At 46.3% G+C, this 22,883-nt stretch overlaps 5 non-coding genes and 1 pseudogene across 5 annotated transcripts; all 6 read left to right on the top strand.

Annotated features, from left to right (window-relative positions):
* The first annotated feature begins 2,232 nt into the window (after positions 1-2,232).
* LOC141204334 (U2 spliceosomal RNA) lies at positions 2,233-2,422 on the top strand. Its single transcript, XR_012275277.1, has one exon. It is a non-coding gene; the product is annotated as a U2 spliceosomal RNA (small nuclear RNA).
* A 1,115-nt stretch (positions 2,423-3,537) lies between these two features.
* LOC141204084 (U2 spliceosomal RNA) lies at positions 3,538-3,728 on the top strand. Its single transcript, XR_012275056.1, has one exon. It is a non-coding gene; the product is annotated as a U2 spliceosomal RNA (small nuclear RNA).
* A 1,115-nt stretch (positions 3,729-4,843) lies between these two features.
* LOC141204903 (U2 spliceosomal RNA) lies at positions 4,844-5,034 on the top strand. Its single transcript, XR_012275752.1, has one exon. It is a non-coding gene; the product is annotated as a U2 spliceosomal RNA (small nuclear RNA).
* A 6,194-nt stretch (positions 5,035-11,228) lies between these two features.
* LOC141204342 (U2 spliceosomal RNA) lies at positions 11,229-11,424 on the top strand. Its single transcript, XR_012275281.1, has one exon. It is a non-coding gene; the product is annotated as a U2 spliceosomal RNA (small nuclear RNA).
* A 1,109-nt stretch (positions 11,425-12,533) lies between these two features.
* LOC141204902 (U2 spliceosomal RNA) lies at positions 12,534-12,724 on the top strand. The gene has a single exon (XR_012275751.1). It is a non-coding gene; the product is annotated as a U2 spliceosomal RNA (small nuclear RNA).
* Positions 12,725-17,241: 4,517 nt separating this feature from the next.
* On the top strand, positions 17,242-17,319 carry LOC141204410 (U2 spliceosomal RNA; annotated as a pseudogene).
* Positions 17,320-22,883: the final 5,564 nt, after the last annotated feature.

The raw sequence follows: 22,883 nt of genomic DNA, 5'->3' as shown, positions 1-22,883 counted from the left end.
CCTGGGGGAGATCAAGTCCACCCTAGATGCTGATGCCCAAAGTTTTTTATCCCAACCTCTATGTGAGGAAGAGATTTTAGAAACCATGAAGAGTTTTAAAAATGGTAAAGTGCCCGGCCCTGATGGTATCCCCATAGAGTTTTATATAAGTTTTTATGATATTTTAAAAGATGATTTGTTTAATTTGTTTTCCGAAGTTTTTAATAATAAGGTTTTACTCAACTCATGGAAGAAAGGTGAGGTATCACTACTATACAAAAAAGGTGACAAAACGGATCTTAAAAACTGGAGGCCGATAACTCTTTTAAATAGTGATTACAAAATTATGGCTAAGATCTGTGCAAATCGGTTGAAAAAAGTGATACATAAAGTAATTCATGCAAATCAGGTATGCGGGGTACCTGGGCGTAGTATCTGGGACAATTTAAACCTGGTGAAAGATTGTATTGAAGATGTAAAAACCAGAAAGACAAAGATGTCAATCCTAGCGGTGGATTTTGAGAAAGCTTTTGACCGCGTGTCTCATTTTTATCTTTTTAAAGTTTTAGAAAAAATGGGCATTCCGGGTGGGTTTTTATTGTCTCTTAAAGCTTTTTATAATGATTGTACGAGTAAGATTTTAGTTAATGGTTTTAAAACAAAAGAGGTAGTTTTAAAATCAGGGGTGAAGCAGGGTTGCCCTTTGTCCCCCCTGCTTTTTATATGTGCTATAGAACCCCTTTTATGTACAATACGCCGGGATAAGCAAATATGTGGAGTACCCTTACCCGGAGGGAACGGTCTACAAGTTAAAGTTGTAAGCTATATGGATGATGTAGCAGTGTTTGGATGTGATGTACCTTCAATACAAAAAACGATAAGCCAAATTCAGTCTTTTTGTACAGTTTCCGGTTTTAAAATTAATCTTACTAAATGTAAAATTTTAAATGTCGGGGGGATGAGTTTACATGATGTACCAATTGCAGTTACAGATTCCATTACTATTTTAGGTGTTTCTTTTAATGAATCTAATAATGGTTTTAATAGCTGGGATGCGGCAGCACAGAAAATTAATCAGAAAATCTGCATGTGGAATATGAGAAAGCTGTCAATGGAAGGTAAAGTTCTGATTGTAAAAATGGTGATATTACCTATCCTGTTATATCTTAGTTTGGTGTTCCCCCCTCCTACAAATTTGTTGAAACGAATTACAAAAGTATGTTTTACCTTTTTTTGGGGCTCAAAAATGGAGAAACTCAAAAGAGAAATTGTGACAAAGCCAAAGGTTAAAGGTGGGAAAGATTTCCCTGTTTTAGATAAGTTTCTTTTAATACATTTTTTCTGTTTCTGTTTTAAAACCCTTTTTAAAGATAATTACCTTTCCTATTTTATGCGTTTTAACACTGGTTTTCTCATGAGAAGGTTTGGTTGGTTTGAAACGGTTTTATCCTCTCCTTATGCTTTTAACCTACCTGCACATTATGAGATTTTAAAGAAAATTATTCTTGATTTTAATTTGAATAAGAAACAGACAGGGGATCTATGTAACAGCAAGACACTACTCAAACAAATTAGTACTGATGTGACGTTGTGTGATATTGAACGTTATGATGATGACAAAACTGTACACATATGGAAAATGATTAACGCCCCTTATCTTTTTAATGTACAGAAAGACATGTCTTGGAGCTGCGCACACCACTGTCTTCCTTGCCGGGCATTCCAGTACAGAAGAGGTTTTGTGAGGTCTGCCATCTGCCCAAGAGAAGGTTGTCAAGAAGAAGAGACAGTGAAGCATCTTTTATGGACTTGTGCTTTTGCTAAAGAGTTCTGGAGAAGATTAATCCCCCTGCTGGAGAAAATGGTGGACCTCAAGGACTTTAATTTTGCATCAGTGTTATATGGTCTTCTGGAATGCCCAACAATGGACCAAAAAATAATGGCGTGGAAGACAGTGAATTGTGCCAAGATAGCGCTCTGGAATGCTAGAAATATTGCTGTTTTTAAACATGAAATGTTACCAATAGATGATGTTTTAGCCTTTTGTAAAAGTGAAATGTACATATACTATTTATTGGACAGGAAAAAGAATGTAACGTTGGCAGGAAAATGGCTTTTTAACCTATGGAATATTTGACGTCTTGTAAAATTTGCTGTGATGGAATTTTTATTTTTCTTTGAAGTCCCGAAAGTGTAATGTGGATGTAATGGTTTTATTTCTGTAATTTGTTAAATTTTAAATAAACGGTTTTTATCCCCATGTGGGGGATAGCCAAATTAAAAAAAAAAATCTGTTCTTATCAGTTTAATATCTGATACGTTCCCTATCTGGGGACCATATATTAAATGGATTTTTAGAACAGGGAGATGGAAAAAGAGCTTGCTCTGTCCACTCCACGCATTGACCTGGTATTGCAGTATCTCCAGGACCGGTGCACCCCTTCTTTAATGCAGTTTCTAAAATCAGAAAGAATTGAATTCAATGTTTTTTGTTCATTTTGCTTGTTTGTCGGATTTTGGGATGGACTCTTTGGCTTTGCTTTTCTTCTCCTCATTGGATTTTTCATGTTCAAAGTTGCAGAAGCCAGATTACAAGCTCATTTTGGTTCAACTTCAGCAACTGTGCATTGCATTGCCATGTAATGTAATGAAATGCTATCTTTCTAGCTCTCCCTTTTTACTTCCTTTTGGATAAACAGACATATTAGGCAAGCATTTTGGAGCTTTCACCTAAATAACTACAGGTGGTGAGATAAGCTGCACAATATAATTGACCTTTCAGTATATTGTTGCACACACACCATCTATTTAGCAAATGCCCTTGTTATCAACAGCAGCCTTTTAAACTCACCTGAGCTAACAGGTATGTGCGCTGGTTACTCTGCTGCGCTTAAAATTTCTTTTTTGGTTTGCTACAATGCCTTTTCTGAAACGTTGTCTCCCTCTGCTGGAACACTGACTTCTTTCATTTAATGCCTGCAGACTATAAAAGAGAACCCAACCCAAAAAGTTTGGTTGATTAGTCTGTGGCATTCTGTTAAACTGTTGCTTATGGCGGTCTCTGTGAGCTTCTCAGCGACATTCAGCCAGCCAGGTATCCTGCCTGCAGTAGATGGAATGTGGCAATGGAACGCTGGCTGCGCGTGTCATAATAGGCTCTGAGCCTTTATATACCTGTGCACAGCAGCAGCCACCTTCAGTCTGCTGCTGGACAGCCAGCAGCAGCAGCAGCAGGAGAGGTATGTAATCAGCAGCCCTCCTGCTAAGGGTAGACAGCTGCTCATTCCACCCCACCCCCCGCCTTAATTGGTTCTCCTCCCTTCCAACGGTGTTGAGGCGGGTGGGAACAGCAGGGGGTGAAGGTGCTGTGTTTAAAGAGGTGGAGTTATGCAGATCTAAAACGCGTGGATTGCAGCAGCAGCAAGCCGAAAAGTGCAGGCATGTAAGGGATCTAGAGGTTGACAACATGTCTTCTTAACGGGAGTCCAGGAGCTCATCTCCACAAATGGACTTTTCAGGATCCTTGGGTGGCTCCGTAGTTTGAAACCAATTCTGGTTATCGCTTCTCGGCCTTTTGGCTAAGATCAAGTGTAGTATCTGTTCTTATCAGTTTAATATCTGATACGTCCCCTATCTGGGGACCATATATTAAATGGATTTTTAGAACAGGGAGATGGAAAAAGAGCTTGCTCTGTCCACTCCACGCATTGACCTGGTATTGCAGTATCTCCAGGACCGGTGCACCCCTCCTTTAATGCAGTTTCTAAAATCAGAAAGAATTGAATTCAATGTTTTTTGTTCATTTTGCTTGTTTGTCGGATTTTGGGATGGACTCTTTGGCTTTGCTTTTCTTCTCCTCATTGGATTTTTCATGTTCAAAGTTGCAGAAGCCAGATTACAAGCTCATTTTGGTTCAACTTCAGCAACTGTGCATTGCATTGCCATGTAATGTAATGAAATGCTATCTTTCTAGCTCTCCCTTTTTACTTCCTTTTGGATAAACAGACATATTAGGCAAGCATTTTGGAGCTTTCACCTAAATAACTACAGGTGGTGAGATAAGCTGCACAATATAATTGACCTTTCAGTATATTGTTGCACACACACCATCTATTTAGCAAATGCCCTTGTTATCAACAGCAGCCTTTTAAACTCACCTGAGCTAACAGGTATGTGCGCTGGTTACTCTGCTGCGCTTAAAATTTCTTTTTTGATTTGCTACAATGCCTTTTCTGAAACGTTGTCTCCCTCTGCTGGAACACTGACTTCTTTCATTTAATGCCTGCAGACTATAAAAGAGAACCCAACCCAAAAAGTTTGGTTGATTAGTCTGTGGCATTCTGTTAAACTGTTGCTTATGGCGGTCTCTGTGAGCTTCTCAGCGACATTCAGCCAGCCAGGTATCCTGCCTGCAGTAGATGGAATGTGGCAATGGAACGCTGGCTGCGCATGTCATAATAGGCTCTGAGCCTTTATATACCTGTGCACAGCAGCAGCCACCTTCAGTCTGCTGCTGGTCAGCCAGCAGCAGCAGCAGCAGGAGAGGTATGTAATCAGCAGCCCTCCTGCTAAGGGTAGACAGCTGCTCGTTCCACCCCACCCCCCGCCTTAATTGGTTCTCCTCCCTTCCAACGGTGTTGACGCGGGTGGGAACAGCAGGGGGTGAAGGTGCTGTGTTTAAAGAGGTGGAGTTATGCAGATCTAAAACGCGTGGATTGCAGCAGCAGCAAGCCGAAAAGTGCAGGCATGTAAGGGATCTAGAGGTTGACAACATGTCTTCTTAACGGGAGTCCAGGAGCTCATCTCCACAAATGGACTTTTCAGGATCCTTGGGTGGCTCCGTAGTTTGAAACCAATTCTGGTTATCGCTTCTCGGCCTTTTGGCTAAGATCAAGTGTAGTATCTGTTCTTATCAGTTTAATATCTGATACGTCCCCTATCTGGGGACCATATATTAAATGGATTTTTAGAACAGGGAGATGGAAAAAGAGCTTGCTCTGTCCACTCCACGCATTGACCTGGTATTGCAGTATCTCCAGGACCGGTGCACCCCTTCTTTAATGCAGTTTCTAAAATCAGAAAGAATTGAATTCAATGTTTTTTGTTCATTTTGCTTGTTTGTCGGATTTTGGGATGGACTCTTTGGCTTTGCTTTTCTTCTCCTCATTGGATTTTTCATGTTCAAAGTTGCAGAAGCCAGATTACAAGCTCATTTTGGTTCAACTTCAGCAACTGTGCATTGCATTGCCATGTAATGTAATGAAATGCTATCTTTCTAGCTCTCCCTTTTTACTTCCTTTTGGATAAACAGACATATTAGGCAAGCATTTTGGAGCTTTCACCTAAATAACTACAGGTGGTGAGATAAGCTGCACAATATAATTGACCTTTCAGTATATTGTTGCACACACACCATCTATTTAGCAAATGCCCTTGTTATCAACAGCAGCCTTTTAAACTCACCTGAGCTAACAGGTATGTGCGCTGGTTATTCTGCTGCGCTTAAAATTTCTTTTTTGGTTTGCTACAATGCCTTTTCTGAAACGTTGTCTCCCTCTGCTGGAACACTGACTTCTTTCATTTAATGCCTGCAGACTATAAAAGAGAACCCAACCCAAAAAGTTTGGTTGATTAGTCTGTGGCATTCTGTTAAACTGTTGCTTATGGCGGTCTCTGTGAGCTTCTCAGCGACATTCAGCCAGCCAGGTATCCTGCCTGCAGTAGATGGAATGTGGCAATGGAACGCTGGCTGCGCGTGTCATAATAGGCTCTGAGCCTTTATATACCTGTGCACAGCAGCAGCCACCTTCAGTCTGCTGCTGGACAGCCAGCAGCAGCAGCAGCAGGAGAGGTATGTAATCAGCAGCCCTCCTGCTAAGGGTAGACAGCTGCTCGTTCCACCCCACCCCCCGCCTTAATTGGTTCTCCTCCCTTCCAACGGTGTTGAGGCGGGTGGGAACAGCAGGGGGTGAAGGTGCTGTGTTTAAAGAGGTGGAGTTATGCAGATCTAAAACGCGTGGATTGCAGCAGCAGCAAGCCGAAAAGTGCAGGCATGTAAGGGATCTAGAGGTTGACAACATGTCTTCTTAACGGGAGTCCAGGAGCTCATCTCCACAAATGGACTTTTCAGGATCCTTGGGTGGCTCCGTAGTTTGAAACCAATTCTGGTTATCGCTTCTCGGCCTTTTGGCTCAGATCTGTAATGGGTCTAGTCATTTGGCTGTCTGTGCGTTAACTCTTGGCCCTGTGGCATCGCCATTTTATGGCTTAAGCCACTTGCTGCTATAAGGAGTTGGCCAGTAGACACGACTAGCGATAATGGGACGCATTCGATACGCTGGGCCCGGTGAGGCTCGAGTGAAGTTTGGAATCCAGATTGATGTGGAAGAAGGCAAAGAAGGAATCTTTACCCTCAGCTTCGTGGTGAAGGAGATTTTGTTTGGACTCCTTGAAGTGAAGAAGGAAGAAATCTTGTGCCTCCAGCAATTCAAAAGCAAGTATAATCTTGTATTTACTTCTATGGCTGTTTGCAACAATTTCTATGATTGTTTGAAAAAGAATCTGGACAATCAATATTTGGATGGGCTGACTTTTGTCATCTTGTATTGCTCCAAAGAGGTACCTTTGACTGTTTTCATGTACAACTCACATGTGGACTTGGCTTTGATTTATGCCTTTCTAAATAGGCACTGCTATATTACCAAGGTGGCAGTAAAAGTCATGAATGAGGAGGAACTATGGACCGGTAAATATCGTTTCATGGTCAAGTTCCGGGAAAGTCCTGATGAACCAGGGGGTATACATTATCCTCCATCAAATTTTTCCATTGGGAGTGAGCGGGGTTACCTGTTCTTCCCCAATGCGCCCAGGTTTTGTCGTCATTGTAGGAGGTATGGCCATACTCAGGAAGCATGCGACATCAGACAGATTATTTGCAGGAAGTGCAATGAGGTGGGTCATTCTTCCAATAATTGCAAAAATGAAATAGTCTGTAACCTCTGCGGAGAGAAGGGGCATGCCTTCAGAGACTGTATATTCCATCCTGGTTCATATGCGGGGGCAGCGGGAAGGGGAAGGAGAAGAAATGAATCTCCTGCACCCACAGCTACAACTCCGACTGCTCCAACTCCGACTGCTCCGATATCTACTCTGGCTTTCCTGGATGAGGAGGAGGCTCGGGTTGCTTTTCCAGAACTGGTTCGTGTGAATGTAAGAGGAAATATGGAGCTGGCACCTGAGCCACCGGTGCAGAGGGCCGCGTCTGTGGCTTCAGATGTCAGTGAGTCTGAGACGATAACTGATGATCGCATAGGCATGGAAGTGGCCCCGGTGGAGGATCTGGAGGCTGAAATTCCAGACATGATGGTTACATTGCAGGGGGAAGAGGAGTCTGATCTGACCAGAACACCGCATGTGGCCTGGAGCGATGTCGTTTCTGACCTTGAGGAGGAGGGATGTCAGGGGGACTTTGACCCCCAGCGGCGGGATTATAGTTCAGATGAAGATGGAGGCGCTTCAGTGAAGAAAAAGAAGAAAACTGAACCATCCTTTTCCCCTTTAAGTGACTGCAGTGTGAGTCCAGCCCGGGTGTACCCTACTGCATCCGATCCCCAAGATGTGTCTTTTTTGGGGGAAGGCACAAACTACGATATCTGCACGTCCAGCGTCCTACCCCCAGAAGGGTTAGGATGATGTACAGGTGGGCATGTTGTCGTGACCTGCCACATCAAATTAATAGATGGGTGCCCAAGTTGCTCTCAGCATCTTGTCGCTAAATGTTCGGCTGATTAAATCTGAGTCGAGAAGAGTGGCAATTTTGGACTACTTGAGCAACTTGGATGCGGACGTATACTGTGTCCAGGAGTGTGGGATCTCCGATCCCTTAAGTGAAAATGCATGGCCTTTAGGTCAAAGTGTGTGGTCTGGTTCTGTATGTAATAAAAATTGTGGGGTAGGTGTTTTGGTGAAGGGTTATAGTGTTAAGATAGAAAGTTACATGGTGGTGGAGGCGGGGAGGTGTGTAATATGTGAGTTAAATTGTAGGGGGTGGAGGGTTAGGGTGGTAAATATGTATGCACCAATAGATAAAGGGGAGAGGCTGGAAATTTTTGAGAAATTATGTTTTTTTTTATCTGGCAAAATGCCAATAATTTTTGTTGGAGATTTCAATTGTGTGACGGAGGGGGATAAGATGGATGTTACAGGTAAAAGACTCAAGAGTCTTGTGGCGGATTTTTCCTTACAGGATGCTGCGGAAGTTTTTTTAGGTAATCCACCTCCTGCGACCTATAAGGCCGACAGGGGAGGCATAGAGTCTAGAATAGACCGTATCTTCTTTTCTTCACAAAATGTTATTTGTAGGAATTTCCAGCAGGAAGATGTTCCCTTCTCTGACCATGTGTGTTTGAGGGCACGTCTAGAAGGTAAGATTTCCTTTGTATATGGTGGTGGCGTGTGGAAACTTAATGTGCGTTTGCTGGAAGATAATAGGATCATGCGTGATTTTAGGCGAATGTATGTTAGGTGGAGGGATAAAAAAAGTGATTACAGGAATGTGCTTGAGTGGTGGGACTGGATGAAGAGTGAGATTGTTTTTTTTTCTTTAGAAAAAGGGGCAGGAGGAAAGCAGCAATGAATAGAGCAAAATTTAATGATTTAAGCTCTAGACTGGAGTGGCTGAGGAAGTTAAGGATGATTGGAGTGGATGTGGATGTTTTGATGTGTCAAGTGAAAGAAGAGATTAAGAAATATATTGAGGGTAAAGGGAAAGAAATTATTTACCGTTCTAAGATTGAACATTTGGAGAAAAATGAGAAATGCACAAGGTTTTTTTTCAAAAAAGTTTTTGGGAAGAAAGTAGATATGGATGAGGTGGTGAATGGTGATGGGGTGTGTGTGAGTGGGAAGGATGTGATGCAGGAGGTGGTGTTGTTTTATAAGGAGTTGTATGGGGAAAAATGGGTTGATGATAGGATGTTGACTGATGCTTTGGGGTGTTTAGAAGGTTGTTTGGGTGAGGATGAACGTGAAATATTGGATGATGTAATTGTGTTGGATGAAGTTAAAAAAGTGGTGATGTCTGCGAGTAAGAATAAAACACCTGGGAAGGATGGACTGCCCGTGGAGTTATATGTTAAGGAATGGGACACGATGGGAAATGACTTATTGGAGGTGTGCCAGTTTATGTTCACGGAGAATATGTTGAGTGAATCTATGAGAGATGGGATGGTGGTTTTGGTTCATAAGAAAGGTGATAAAAAGGATTTGGGGAATTGGAGGCCAATCACCCTTTTGAATGCAGACTATAAGGTGTTTAGTAAATTGTTGGCTAGCCGGATGCGGGAAGTGATTGGCGGTGTGGTGGATGAAGATCAAGTGTGTGCAGTGCCTGGGAGAAGTATGACTGAAAATTTGGTGTTGTTGCGTGATGTGATTGGAGATTGTATGAGTCGTAAGCAGAAATGTTTGTTGTTTTCGGTTGATTTTGAAAAAGCTTTTGACCGTGTGTCACATAGCTTTATGTTTAAGGTTTTGTCTAAGATGGGTTATTCCAGGAATTTTGTAAACTGTGTTAGGAGTTTGTATTGTAATGTTTCAAGTGAATTTTTGGTGAATGGGTGGTTGAGTGAGAAAGTGAGAATTAAATCAGGAGTGCGTCAGGGGTGCCCTATGTCCCCTTTTTTGTTTATTAGTGTGATTGAAGTGTTGATGTGTATGGTTAGGAAGGATAAGGTTATGAGAGGTGTGATGATTCCTGGGAGTAATGGAAAGGATGTGAGAATTCTAGGTTACATGGATGATGTAGTGATTGTGAGTGGGAATATGGCTGCGATGAGTAGGGCAAGGTTGATATTAAGTTTGTTTTGTAGTGTCTCAGCTTTTAAGGTCAATTGGACTAAGAGTTCCTTTAAATGTTTTGGTGAGAGGAATGAACGGATGGATGGTGTGAGGTGTGAGGATGGTGCAATAAAGGTGCTTGGGATTAAGTTTAATGATGATTTGAAAGGAAATGAGAGTTGGGAACATTGTGGGGTGAGAGTGGTGCGCAAGTTGAATTTTTGGCGAATGAGAGAATTAACTCTGACTGGGAAAGTTCTGATTATTAAGGCGGTTATTTTGCCTATTTTGTTGTTTGTTGCGAATGTATATCCTGCTGCTTTTAAGAAAATTAGGAAAACTGAGAAATTCATCTTTAATTTTCTTTGGGGAAGTCGCATGGAGAAATTGAAACGGGAATATGTCTATAAGTTATGTGTAAATGGTGGTTTGGATTTTCCAAATATTGATTTCTTTTTAGGGATTAGTTACGTGAAAATGGTGGTGGTGGTTCTAGGGAAAAGTAATAAGTGTGCTTATATGATGAAGTATTCGGCTGGATGGATGCTTTATGGCTTAAAGTGGGTCAAAAGGGATGCTAGAGTGCCTGTTGCTTTTAAGTGTCCTGTATGGTATGGTTGTGTTGAGAAATTTGTAAGGAAGTATGATTTGTTGTCCGTTAACATGAGTGATTTTAGGCAAAAGAAGAAAGTCATTAGGATGGTGCGTGAGCATGAGGTGGTATGTAATATCAATGGGTTGAGAGGGGAGGAAGTAACCGAGATGTGGAGAAAATTAAGTATAGATGGTGTGACTAACAGACAGAGAGATATCGCTTGGATGATATTGCATGACATTTTGCCTGTTAGAGATGTGCAAAAGAAGAGGGATTTAGTTAAATCTGAGGTATGCCCGAGGGATGGATGTGGTTTGAGAGAGCATGTTAGACATATGGTATGGGATTGTGATTTTGCATATGATGTATGGAAGGGTATAGGGGGACTTTGCAAGGAATTGGTGGGTGTAAAGTATGTTAATTGGAAACTTGCTATGTTTGGGATGGGTGCATGTAGTAGAATTAAGGATAGGATTTTATGGTTGTTGGTGGTGTGTGTAATTGAAAGTTTGTGGGATGCGAGGAATTTGTTAGTTTTTAAAAGGAAGAAAATGTCAGTTAATGAATGTTTGAGATTGATTCTGTCACGCATGTATGTAATATACCTCTGGGATCAGGAACGTGGAAGTATTATAGATGCTGAAGGGATCTGGAAGTTTAAAAAGTGGAGGTTTTTGGTAAAGTTTAATTAGTAGTGTATAATGTACCTGATGATAAGGTTTGGTTTTATTTTTGATTATATACCAAGTGTGATGAAAGGCTAAGTGTCAATGAAAGGCTTTTGTAAGTCGATTTGATTGAGCTTATGCTCCGGCCTATCTGATTTGGTTAAAAAAGAAAAAAAAAAAAAAAAAAAAAAATCTGTTCTTATCAGTTTAATATCTGATACGTCCCCTATCTGGGGACCATATATTAAATGGATTTTTAGAACAGGGAGATGGAAAAAGAGCTTGCTCTGTCCACTCCACGCATTGACCTGGTATTGCAGTATCTCCAGGACCGGTGCACCCCTTCTTTAATGCAGTTTCTAAAATCAGAAAGTATTGAATTCAATGTTTTTTGTTCATTTTGCTTGTTTGTCGGATTTTGGGATGGACTCTTTGGCTTTGCTTTTCTTCTCCTCATTGGATTTTTCATGTTCAAAGTTGCAGAAGCCAGATGACAAGCTCATTTTGGTTCAACTTCAGCAACTGTGCATTGCATTGCCATGTAATGTAACGCAATGCTATCTTTCTAGCTCTCCCTCTTTACTTCCTTTTGGATAAACAGACATATTAGGCAAGCATTTTGGAGCTTTCACCTAAATAACTACAGGTGGTGAGATAAGCTGCACAATATAATTGACCTTTCAGTATATTGTTGCACACACACCATCTATTTAGCAAATGCCCTTGTTATCAACAGCAGCCTTTTAAACTCACCTGAGCTAACAGGTATGTGCGCTGGTTACTCTGCTGCGCTTAAAATTTCTTTTTTGGTTTGCTACAATGCCTTTTCTGAAACGTTGTCTCCCTCTGCTGGAACACTGACTTCTTTCATTTAATGCCTGCAGACTATAAAAGAGAACCCAACCCAAAAAGTTTGGTTGATTAGTCTGTGGCATTCTGTTAAACTGTTGCTTATGGCGGTCTCTGTGAGCTTCTCAGCGACATTCAGCCAGCCAGGTATCCTGCCTGCAGTAGATGGAATGTGGCAATGGAACGCTGGCTGCGCGTGTCATAATAGGCTCTGAGCCTTTATATACCTGCGCACAGCAGCAGCCACCTTCAGTCTGCTGCTGGACAGCCAGCAGCAGCAGGAGAGGTAAGTAATCAGCAGCCCTCCTGCTAAGGGTAGACAGCTGCTCGTTCCACCCCACCCCCCGCCTTAATTGGTTCTCCTCCCTTCCAACGGTGTTGAGGCGGGTGGGAACAGCAGGGGGTGAGGGTGCTGTGTTTAAAGAGGTGGAGTTATGCAGATCTAAAACGCGTGGATTGCAGCAGCAGCAAGCCAAAAAGTGCAGGCATGTAAGGGATCTAGAGGTTGACAACATGTCTTCTTAACGGGAGTCCAGGAGCTCATCTCCACAAATGGACTCTTCAGGATCCTTGGGTGGCTCCGTAGTTCGAAACCAATTCTGGTTATCGCTTCTCGGCCTTTTGGCTAAGATCAAGTGTAGTATCTGTTCTTATCAGTTTAATATCTGATACGTCCCCTATCTGGGGACCATATATTAAATGGATTTTTAGAACAGGGAGATGGAAAAAGAGCTTGCTCTGTCCACTCCACGCATTGACCTGGTATTGCAGTATCTCCAGGACCGGTGCACCCCTTCTTTAATGCAGTTTCTAAAATCAGAAAGTATTGAATTCAATGTTTTTTGTTCATTTTGCTTGTTTGTCGGATTTTGGGATGGACTCTTTGGCTTTGCTTTTCTTCTCCTCATTGGATTTTTCATGTTCAAAGTTGCAGAAGCCAGATGACAAGCTCATTTTGGTTCAACTTCAGCAACTGTGCATTGCATTGCCATGTAATGTAACGCAATGCTATCTTTCTAGCTCTCCCTCTTTACTTCCTTTTGGATAAACAGACATATTAGGCAAGCATTTTGGAGCTTTCACCTAACTAACTACAGGTGGTGAGTAGAGATGAGCGGTGTTCGACTAGAACTGTTCGCCAATCTCAAATTCGAGCTGTTTTGGGCGGTGTTCGAGTTGTTCGACGAACCCGAACGATTTGCAAAAAATTCGGCTGTTCGAGGTTATGTTCGATAACTGTTCGTGCACCAGAAGCGTGTCCTGCATGTCTGGCGCTATTTAGAGCACCAATCATGCAGGGATTGTCTGCCACTCACTGTAATGCCACAGCCATGGTGGTTGTGGCATTACAGTGATTGCCCAAATCGATGGGAACAGTGCCAACAGTGAAACATGAAAAGCCGGCAATTCAGCAGCGGCATACACCGGTACCCGACAATTTAGAACCGAAAGAATAGAGCTTCACACATAGATTAGATAGATATAAACATGTCAGCCACATATATACGAAGTACAGTGAAAGTGCTGCTTACTGTACTTGTCATTTAGCGTAAAGTATTTATCAAAAAAAATAATAGTGTTTTCATGCACCGTCTCTTTAAAAAAGCCGGCCGGCAATTCAGCAGCGGTACCCGACAATTTATAACAGACAGAATAGAGCTTCACACATAGATTAGATAGATAGAAACATGTCAGTCACATATATATGAAGTACAGTGATAGTGTTGGTTACTGTACTTGTCATTTAGTATTAAAATAAAGGATTTATTATTAAAAAAATTGGCGTGGGGTTCCCCTTAATTTTAGGCTCTAGCGGAGGTTAAGCAGACGGCTGGGGCAGATGTTTGAAGCCTGGGAAGGGGGTAATACCCACGGAGCTTCCCAGGCTACTAATATCAGCCCCCAGCTGAATACATAGCCTTTACTAGCTATTAAAATGGGGGACCCCCCCAAAAAAATGACGTGGGGTCCCCCCTAATTTAATAGCTAGCAAAGGCTAGGCAGACAGCTGGGGGCTGATATTAATAGCCCAGGAAGGGAGCCATGAATATTGGCCCCCTCCCAGGCTAGAAACACCAGCCGTCAGCCGCCCCAGAAATGGCGCATTCATAGGATGCGCCAATTCTGGCACTTAGCCTCGCTCTTCCACGCTGCCCTGGTGCGGTGGCAGGGGGTAATAGGGTTGGGGTTGATGTCAGCTTATAATGCCAGCTGACATCAAGCCCAGGTTAGTAATGGAGAGGCGTCTATAAGACACCCCCATTACTAACCCCATAGTCAAAGTTAAAAAAAACACAAACACCCAGAATAAAGTCCTTTAATTGAAATAAAGACACAATCCTTTATTGTTCTAAATTAAACCATACTTACCGTCACGCCCATTCCAGCTGAAGCCAACGATCTCCTGCAATAAAAGAAAAATAATAAACCAACCTCATCCTTACCTTTCCATGGTTCCCACGACAGCTTCAGCTCTGCTACATCGAGATGACTGGCTGGACCGCAGCAGAACGCTGCCATCCAGCCTCTCATCCCGCAGACACTGAGAAGCGCAGGCTTGCTTGCGCTGCTCAGCGTCTCTCTGTGACGACATCCAGATGAGCCGAGGTCATGTCCAATGAACTCGGCTCACCTCATGCACGTCACTGACAGCGTGGGAAAATTCTCACGCTGAAGTGCTGAGTGCAGGAGAATTCTCCCACGCTGTCAGTGATGTGCATGAGGTGAGCTCATGTCCAATGAACTCAGCTCACCTCCTGCACGTCACTGACAGCGTGGGAAAATTCTCCTGCAATCAGCGCTTCAGCGTGAGAATTTTCCCACGCTGTCAGTGACGTGCATGAGGTGAGCCGAGTTCATTGGACATGAACTCGGCTCATCTGGATGTCGTCACAGAGAGACGCTGAGCAGCGCAAGCAAGCCTGCGCTTCTCAGTGTCTGCGGGATGACAGGCTGGATGGCAGCGTTCTGCTGCGGTCCAGCCTGTCATCTCGATGTAGCAGAGCTGAAGCTGTCGTGGGAACCATGGAAAGGTAAGGATGAGGTTGCTTTATTATTTTTCTTTTATTGCAGGAGATCGTTGGCTTCAGCTGGAATGGGCGTGATGGTAAGTATGGTTTAATTTAGAACAATAAAGGATTGTGTCTTTATTTCAATTAAAGGACTTTATTCTGGGTGTTTGTGTTTTTTTTAACTTTGACTATGGGGTTAGTAATGGGGGTGTCTTATAGACGCCACTCCATTACTAACCTGGGCTTGATGTCAGCTGGCATTATAAGCTGACATCAACCCCAACCCTATTACCCCCTGCCACCGCACCAGGGCAGCGTGGAAGAGCGAGGCTAAGTGCCAGAATTGGCGCATCCTATGAATGCGCCATTTCTGGGGCGGCTGACGGCTGGTGTTTCTAGCCTGGGAGGGGGCCAATATTCATGGCTCCCTTCCTGGGCTATTAATATCAGCCCCCAGCTGTCTGCCTAGCCTTTGCTAGCTATTAAATTAGGGGGGACCCCACGTCATTTTTTTGGGGGGGTCCCCCATTTTAATAGCTAGTAAAGGCTATGTATTCAGCTGGGGGCTGATATTAGTAGCCTGGGAAGCTCCGTGGGTATTACCCCCTTCCCAGGCTTCAAACATCTGCCCCAGCCGTCTGCTTAACCTCCGCTAGAGCCTAAAATTAAGGGGAACCCCACGCCAATTTTTTTAATAATAAATCCTTTATTTTAATACTAAATGACAAGTACAGTAACCAACACTGTCACTGTACTTCATATATATGTGACTGACATGTTTCTATCTATCTAATCTATGTGTGATGCTCTATCTTTCTGTTCTAAATTGTCGGGTACAGCTGCTGAATTGCCGGCCGGCTTTTTTAAAGAGACAGTGCATGAAAACACTATTATTTTTTTAAATAAATCCTTTACACTAAATGACAAGTACAGTAATCAACACTATCACTGTACTTATTATATATGTGACTGACATGTTTCTCTCTATCTAATCTATGTGTGAAGCTCTATTCTTTCTGTTCTAAATTGTCGGGTACAGATGCTGAATTGCCGGCCGGCTTTTTTAAAGAGACGGTGCATGAAAACACTAATATTTTTTTTAATAAATCCTTTACACTAAATGACAAGTGCAGTAACCAACACTGTCACTGTGCTTCTTATATGTGTTACTGACATGTTTCTATCTATCTAATCTATGTGTGATGCTCTATTCCTTCTTGTCTAAATTGTCGGGTACCGGTGTATGCCGCTGCTGAATTTGCCGGCCGGCTTTTTTAAAGAGAGTGTCTTCTGAGCAGTTTGTCAGCTTTTGGACACCTTTGCAGGTGTTTTCTATGTGTTTCTATGTGTTTTTGTTTGCCTGCCATTGGTTTTAACGGTGTTCGACGGTGTTCTAAGGTGTTCGATGAACAGTTCGACGAACAGTTCCTCGAACATCCCGGTGTTCGACGAACCGAACCGAACCCGAACACTACGGGGGTGGCTCAACACTAGTGGTGAGATAAGCTGCACAATATAATTGACCTTTCAGTATATTGTTGCACACACACCATCTATTTAGCAAATGCCCTTGTTATCAACAGCAGCCTTTTAAACTCACCTGAGCTAACAGGTATGTGCGCTGGTTACTCTGCTGCGCTTAAAATTTCTTTTTTGGTTTGCTACAATGCCTTTTCTGAAACGTTGTCTCCCTCTGCTGGAACACTGACTTCTTTCAATTAATGCCTGCAGACTATAAAAGAGAACCCAACCCAAAAAGTTTGGTTGATTAGTCTGTGGCATTCTGTTAAACTGTTGCTTATGGCGGTCTCTGTGAGCTTCTCAGCGACATTCAGCCAGCCAGGTATCCTGCCTGCAGTAGATGGAATGTGGCAATGGAACGCTGGCTGCGCGTGTCATAATAGGCTCTGAGCCTTTATATACCTGCGCACAGCAGCAGCCACCTTCAGTCTGCTGCTGGACAGCCAGCAGCAGCAGGAGAGGTAAGTAATCAGCAGCCCTCCTGCTAAGGGTAGACAGCTGCTCGTTCCACCCCACCCCCCGGCCTTAATTGGTTCTCCTCCCTTCCAACGGTGTTGAGGCGGGTGGGAACAGCAGGGGGTGAGGGTGCTGTGTTTAAAGAGGTGGAGTTATGCAGATCTAAAACGCGTGGATTGCAGCAGCAGCAAGCCGAAAAGTGCAGGCATGTAAGGGATCTAGAGGTTGACAACATGTCTTCTTAACGGGAGTCCAGGAGCTCATCTCCACAAATGGACTCTTCAGGATCCTTGGGTGGCTCCGTAGTTCGAAACCAATTCTGGTTATCGCTTCTCGGCCTTTTGGCTAAGATCAAGTGTAGTATCTGTTCTTTTAAGAACACAAGAGCTACGATCTACACTTGACGAGAGCGATCGAACTCGGAAGGAGAAGAGCTTCGGAGCCCAGCTAACATCGGAGAAGGAAGGCGGATATCGGTGGGAGGAAGAAGCTCTAAAGAATCCAGAAGAAGACGAAGACTCGGAGAAGAATCGGGCTGTCCTGTGGAATCTTCGAGGAAGAAAATCATCGAGACAAAGACCTTTCGGGGAATTTGTCCAGAACACGACGGGAGAAGAATCTGCATAGCTCCACCCATTCCGGGAAGAGTTCCAGATCCAGCTCCAAGAAGTAACTGCAGGAGGAAAGCCATGGCAAGCGCTGCGAGGAAGGCCGAAAAGAAGAGCCTGGAGCAGGGGACAGCCAGGAGGGCCCAGCCAGGAGCCGATTCTGACCCCAAGGACTCTGCCTCCACGACTGGCCAGCAGAAGGGACCCCAGAAGCCCCGCCACGAAGCTCCAGCCCTGGAGCCATGTGTGCGGCAGACGGTGGCCCTGAAGCTGAAGGAAGTGGATGGGAGGGTGCCGGACATGTCCTCGGACGTGTCCTGCCAGAAGATGCTGCTGGATCGAGGCTTCTCCAGGTCGGACACCCTCAGCATCCAGACCTTCTTGACGGGGATCTTCTTTGTCACCTTCGCCACTGTGAACACCTGCAGGAGGTTCTGGGAAATGGTAAGCGCAAAAGGACCGGATAATTCTTTCTCTGCCTTTACAGGTAGCTGCCCTATCCAGAGGGACGAAAGGAGGATCACGGTCTCCATGCGCAACCCGCACACCCCAGGCCAAGACATCTGTACCTTCCTGAGACGCTATTGTTTGGTTGTGAAGGAACCCTCTCACATCCTGAATGGACTCGGCTTCTGGACAGGTAAGTGGTCGGTGACCGTTAGACTTCACAGGGACCTGGCGTACTCAGACGGACTTCGGCACCTGCCCCCGACATTCTCCCTGGACAACTCCTACGGCCTCATCTATTACCCGGACATGCCGCGGAACTGCAGGAGATGCGGCAAGAACGGCCACGAGATGAAGAACTGCAAGGAGGATGCCTGCAGGATTTGTCGAGTGACGGGACACAGCTCGAAGGACTGCCCGAAGAAGACGTCCTGCAACCTGTGTGGGCTGGCGGCTCATCTGTACAAGGATTGCCCCAAGCGTGAGAGATCCTGGGCATCGGTGGTTGCGACGACCCCAGCTCCGGAGGACAAGGCCCCGACGACCAGGCCTGTGAAGGTCAAGGACGCGACGACCAAGGCCCCAGCGGCCAAGGCCGAGACGACCAAGGCCAAAGCGGTCAAGGAGTCGGTGGCCAAAGCCCCAGCGACGGTCCCAGCAGCTCCGAAGCAGAAGAAAAAGTCAAAGGAGGGTAAGAGTTCTGTCACCCCTCTCTCGATCCCTCCCCCTGCCACCCCTGTCCAATCCCCCCCCACCCCGGCCACCCCTGCTGAGGATTCCACTTCCTCTTCCTCCTTCCCCTACTCCTCAGCAGGCGTCCTTTCCCCTGCCCCGGCAGCCACTCTCCCTCCCCAGACCATGGTAGCGGTGGAATTAACCTTTCCTCCACCTGCCGCTATCTATTCCGAGGAGGATTTTCCCCTTCTTGTCTCCCCAGTTCCAACTCGGGGAAAGAGGAAGGTGGAGGACAGCCCTGCTACTGAATCCTCCAAAAAGAAGATTCTGGATTTCGTAGGCGAAAAGGAGGATACCCTCCCTGAGCCAGAAGAGATGGAGCACATGGTTGAGACCCTGGTGGCCGAGCCAGAAGAGGAGGAACTGGTGGTCGCCGAGATCGAGGCCGCGCTGCTTGACCAGATGGAGGAAGAGGGCCTGCTGGTGATCCCGTCACCAGCAGTCAACACCGACGAGGGACCACCCGACCGGAGTGGTAACTAAGGTGTATTGCCTGCGCTAACTTTTTCTTTTTTCCCTACATGATGGCTAATATTAACTTATTTTCCATTAATGTCAGGAGCATCAAGGACAAGTTCAGACGTCAGACTATTTATGCCTTCCTTACTTCCCAGTTGTGTGATGTTTATATGTTGCAGGAATGTTCCCTTCCCTCCTCTAGGTCCTTCAAACATCTGGCCAGGGAGTGGTCCCACGGTCCATCCTACTGGTCCGGTGGGGGTGACTGCAAGTCTGCGGGGGTCGCAATTCTGATCAGGGGGGGCGCATTCACGCTTGAGTCCGTCCAGGAGCTCATCTGCGGCAGGGCTCTTGTTGTAGATGGCAACTGGGCGGGAGAACCTGTCAGGTTCATCAACGTGTATGCGTCCCCACTGAAGAATGAGCGTTTGGAGCTTTTCCAGACCCTGCGGCTTCAGCTTGCCACCACCAGGACCTTAGTGATGGCCGGGGATTTCAACTGCCCCATCGAGGAGGATGGTCGTAGTTCTGGCACATCTGCCAAGTTGGACATCACGTCCAAGCTGCTCATCGAGATGGTAACCGAGGCCTCTCTTCAGGACGTGGTGGGCTCCATGGGGAGAGGCTCCACAAACTATTCGTGGAGCCGACCCGATGGCTCACTCCGCTCCAGGATTGACTTTGTGTTCACCTCTCGGGCAGTCAGGCAGAGTAGGCACTCGATGGTCCCCTGCTTCTTCTCCGACCACAGAGCCATTCACTTTCAAGGTGTCCTCGGCGACGGTTTTCCGTCCGGCCCCGGCTCCTGGAAGCTGAATTGTGCTCTGCTGGCTCAGGATGAAGTCGTGGAGGAGCTGAGAGCAGCCTACGCAATGTGGCAGTCCTACAAGGGTAGCTTCCAAACAGTCTCTGATTGGTGGGAATATGTTAAACTTGAGTTTCGCTGTTTCTTTCAGGCCAAGGGTCGACAACAGGCGTGTGAGAAGAGGAGGGACTTCAGAGGGCTGCAGCGCGAGCTGCGGTCGCTGCAGGACCTTCTTCACTGCGGCTGGGACGTGAGGGAGGAGCTGGAGGAGACCAAGAAGAGCCTGAAAAGGCACTTTGAGGAGGAGTCCAAGCGAATCATCTTCCGTTCCAAAGTGGAGAATCTGGAGAAGGGTGAGAAATGTAACTCATTCTTTTTCAGGAAACTTCATGCCGGTCACACGCCCCTGAACGAGCTGCGAGACGAGAGCGGAAACATGCGACGTGGGAAGGAGGACGTGATGAGGGTCGTCAGCGACTTCTACAGCGAACTCTACTCCCACAAGACTACCGACCCCGACGCTGCTGATAAGTTCCTGTCAGGTATCACTAACCATCTTGATCCTGCAGGCACGGCAGCCTTGGACAAACCTCTGATGGTGGGCGAATTGCTCTCTGCCGCTAAATCCTTTAGGACCGGCAGGACCCCGGGCAGTGATGGTCTTCCAGCGGAGCTCTATGTAGCGCTGGGAGACCTCATCTGTCCGGACCTGTTGGACCTGTACGAGGAGATGGTGGTGGAGGGTAGAATGCCTCCATCTTTGAGGGAAGGAATGGTCACGATCCTGTACAAGCGGAAGGGAGAGAGGTGCGACCTGAGGAATTGGCGTCCCATCACTCTGCTCAACGTGGACTACAAGATCCTGGCCAAGACGATGGCGACACGACTTAAGACGGTCATCGGACGGATCATCCACCCGGACCAGACCTGCGGCATCCCTGGACGTCGCATCGCAGACAGCCTCGCTCTCGTGCGGGACACGGTCGAGTACATCAAGGTCCGCCGCGCACACGCGGCCCTGGTCTCCTTGGATCAGGAGAAGGCCTTCGACCGGGTTTCCCACGAGTTCATGGGCCGAGCTCTGCACCGGTTAGGTTTGGGTAACATGTTTTGTTCGTATGTCCGTCTGATGTATTTTGATATCCACAGCTCGGTGTTGGTGAACGGCTGGAAGACTGACCCCTTCCCTGTCCTCTCTGGGGTCAGACAAGGCTGCCCTCTATCACCTCTTCTTTTTGTTTGTGTTATAGAACTCTTCGCAGAGGCTATCCGGCAGAATGGAGAGATCAGAGGGATCACCGCACCGGGTCCGGGACGACACGAGGTCAAGTGTTCGCTCTACATGGACGACGTCACCGTCTTCTGCGCTGATCGTGGTTCAGTCGACGCCCTCGTCCAGACGTGTGAGAGGTTCGGCCGGGCTTCAGGGGCCAAAGTCAACTGCAGGAAGTCGGAAGCCATGCTCTTCGGGGATTGGCAGCCGGCCTCCTCCGCCCCCTTCCCCTTCAACATTCAACCGGATTTCCTCAAGGTGCTGGGAGTCTGGTTCGGGAAGGAAGGAGCGGCCCTCAAGTCCTGGCAAGAACGCTTGGCCAAGGTGAAGCAACGGATCGGACTCTGGAGCCTCAGACACCTCACTTGTGAGGGTAAGGCACTCGTCCTGCGTAATGAGGTCCTGCCCGTCTTGCAGTACACGGCGCAGGCCTGGCCCCCACACGTCACTGTGTGCAGGGCCATTACCAGGACAGTGTTTCACTTTGTCTGGGGATCCAAGATGGACAGAGTCAGGCGGGCCGTCATGTACAAGGAGCCTCGCAAGGGTGGGAAGGGCGTTCCAGATATCCCCACCCTCCTGCGATCCTCTTTTGTGTGTGATTGTGTCCGCCGGACTTTGCAAGTCAAGAATGGCTCCGCGGGCAGGTCCATGTCTCGCTTCTTCCTGCTTCCTCTTTGGAGGCGACTCGGCTGGGACAAGTGGGACAGCTCCTTCCCCTACAACTGGACGACGCCATGGTTCTACGGAGACGTCGTTCGATTTGTGGGGGAACATCAACTGGAGGGACTCAAGCCCGACTTGTGGAAGCCCAAAACTATCCACAAGCTCATCAGAGCCAAGGATGACGTAGAGAACATCACAGGACTTCACCAGGACACGCTGGAGACTGTGTGGACAAATGTGTCGTCTGACAGGCTGACCAACGGGCACAAGGACTTGTCGTGGATGGCGATTCAGGGCGGACTGCCCGTCCGGTCATTCATGCATGCCCGGAACCTGTGCAAGACCCGGTACTGCCCAAGGTGCCCCTTCGTGGAGGAAACATCTTTGCACACTTTTTGGGACTGCGGATTTGCACAGCGCCTGTTGACTGCCCTTGAGGACGACCTGAGGAACTCTGTCCCCAGGGCGAGCCTATCGCACCATTCTGTACTTTACGGACTCTTCCCTGGGGTTCATACCGTCGGAGCCATCCAGGAGGCTTGGCGTCTTATGAACTGCTTCAAGGATGCCGTTTGGGTCGCCAGGAACCGGCTCATCTTGAGGAGGGAGAGGATGTCCATCCAGGACTGCCGCAGGCTGATCCACAGCCTGCTCAGAGACTATTCCATCGTGGACGGTCCGGAGGACGAGGATGAGGACTAAACCCCTGCTCCCCCTCTCCCCTTATGTGTCTTGTCTTTCAATAAAGCTTCGGGCCTGTGTTTTTCCCCTCCCCATCCCCTTTTTCCCAATCCCCATCCCTTATCACGGTTCGTCGTACTGTATTGATTGACATGCTTTTTCTTTCAGATTGAGTGTTTTGTGTAGCATAGGGGTGTGATGTGTCTAGTTAGTGCGTCGTATCCTCATGCTATGTAAATATGATGTAGAATTCTGTGTGTACTGGGCTGCGGCACTGTACACTGTCTGTTAAC

The sequence above is a fragment of the Phyllobates terribilis genome, unplaced genomic scaffold (assembly GCF_046119375.1).
Source record: "Phyllobates terribilis strain yellow unplaced genomic scaffold, ASM4611937v1 Scaffold_134__1_contigs__length_4944459, whole genome shotgun sequence".
In the NCBI taxonomy this organism is placed as follows: Eukaryota; Metazoa; Chordata; class Amphibia; order Anura; family Dendrobatidae; genus Phyllobates; species Phyllobates terribilis.
Note: the sequence above shows the minus strand (reverse complement) of the source record. Positions and strands in the feature narration are given on the sequence as shown.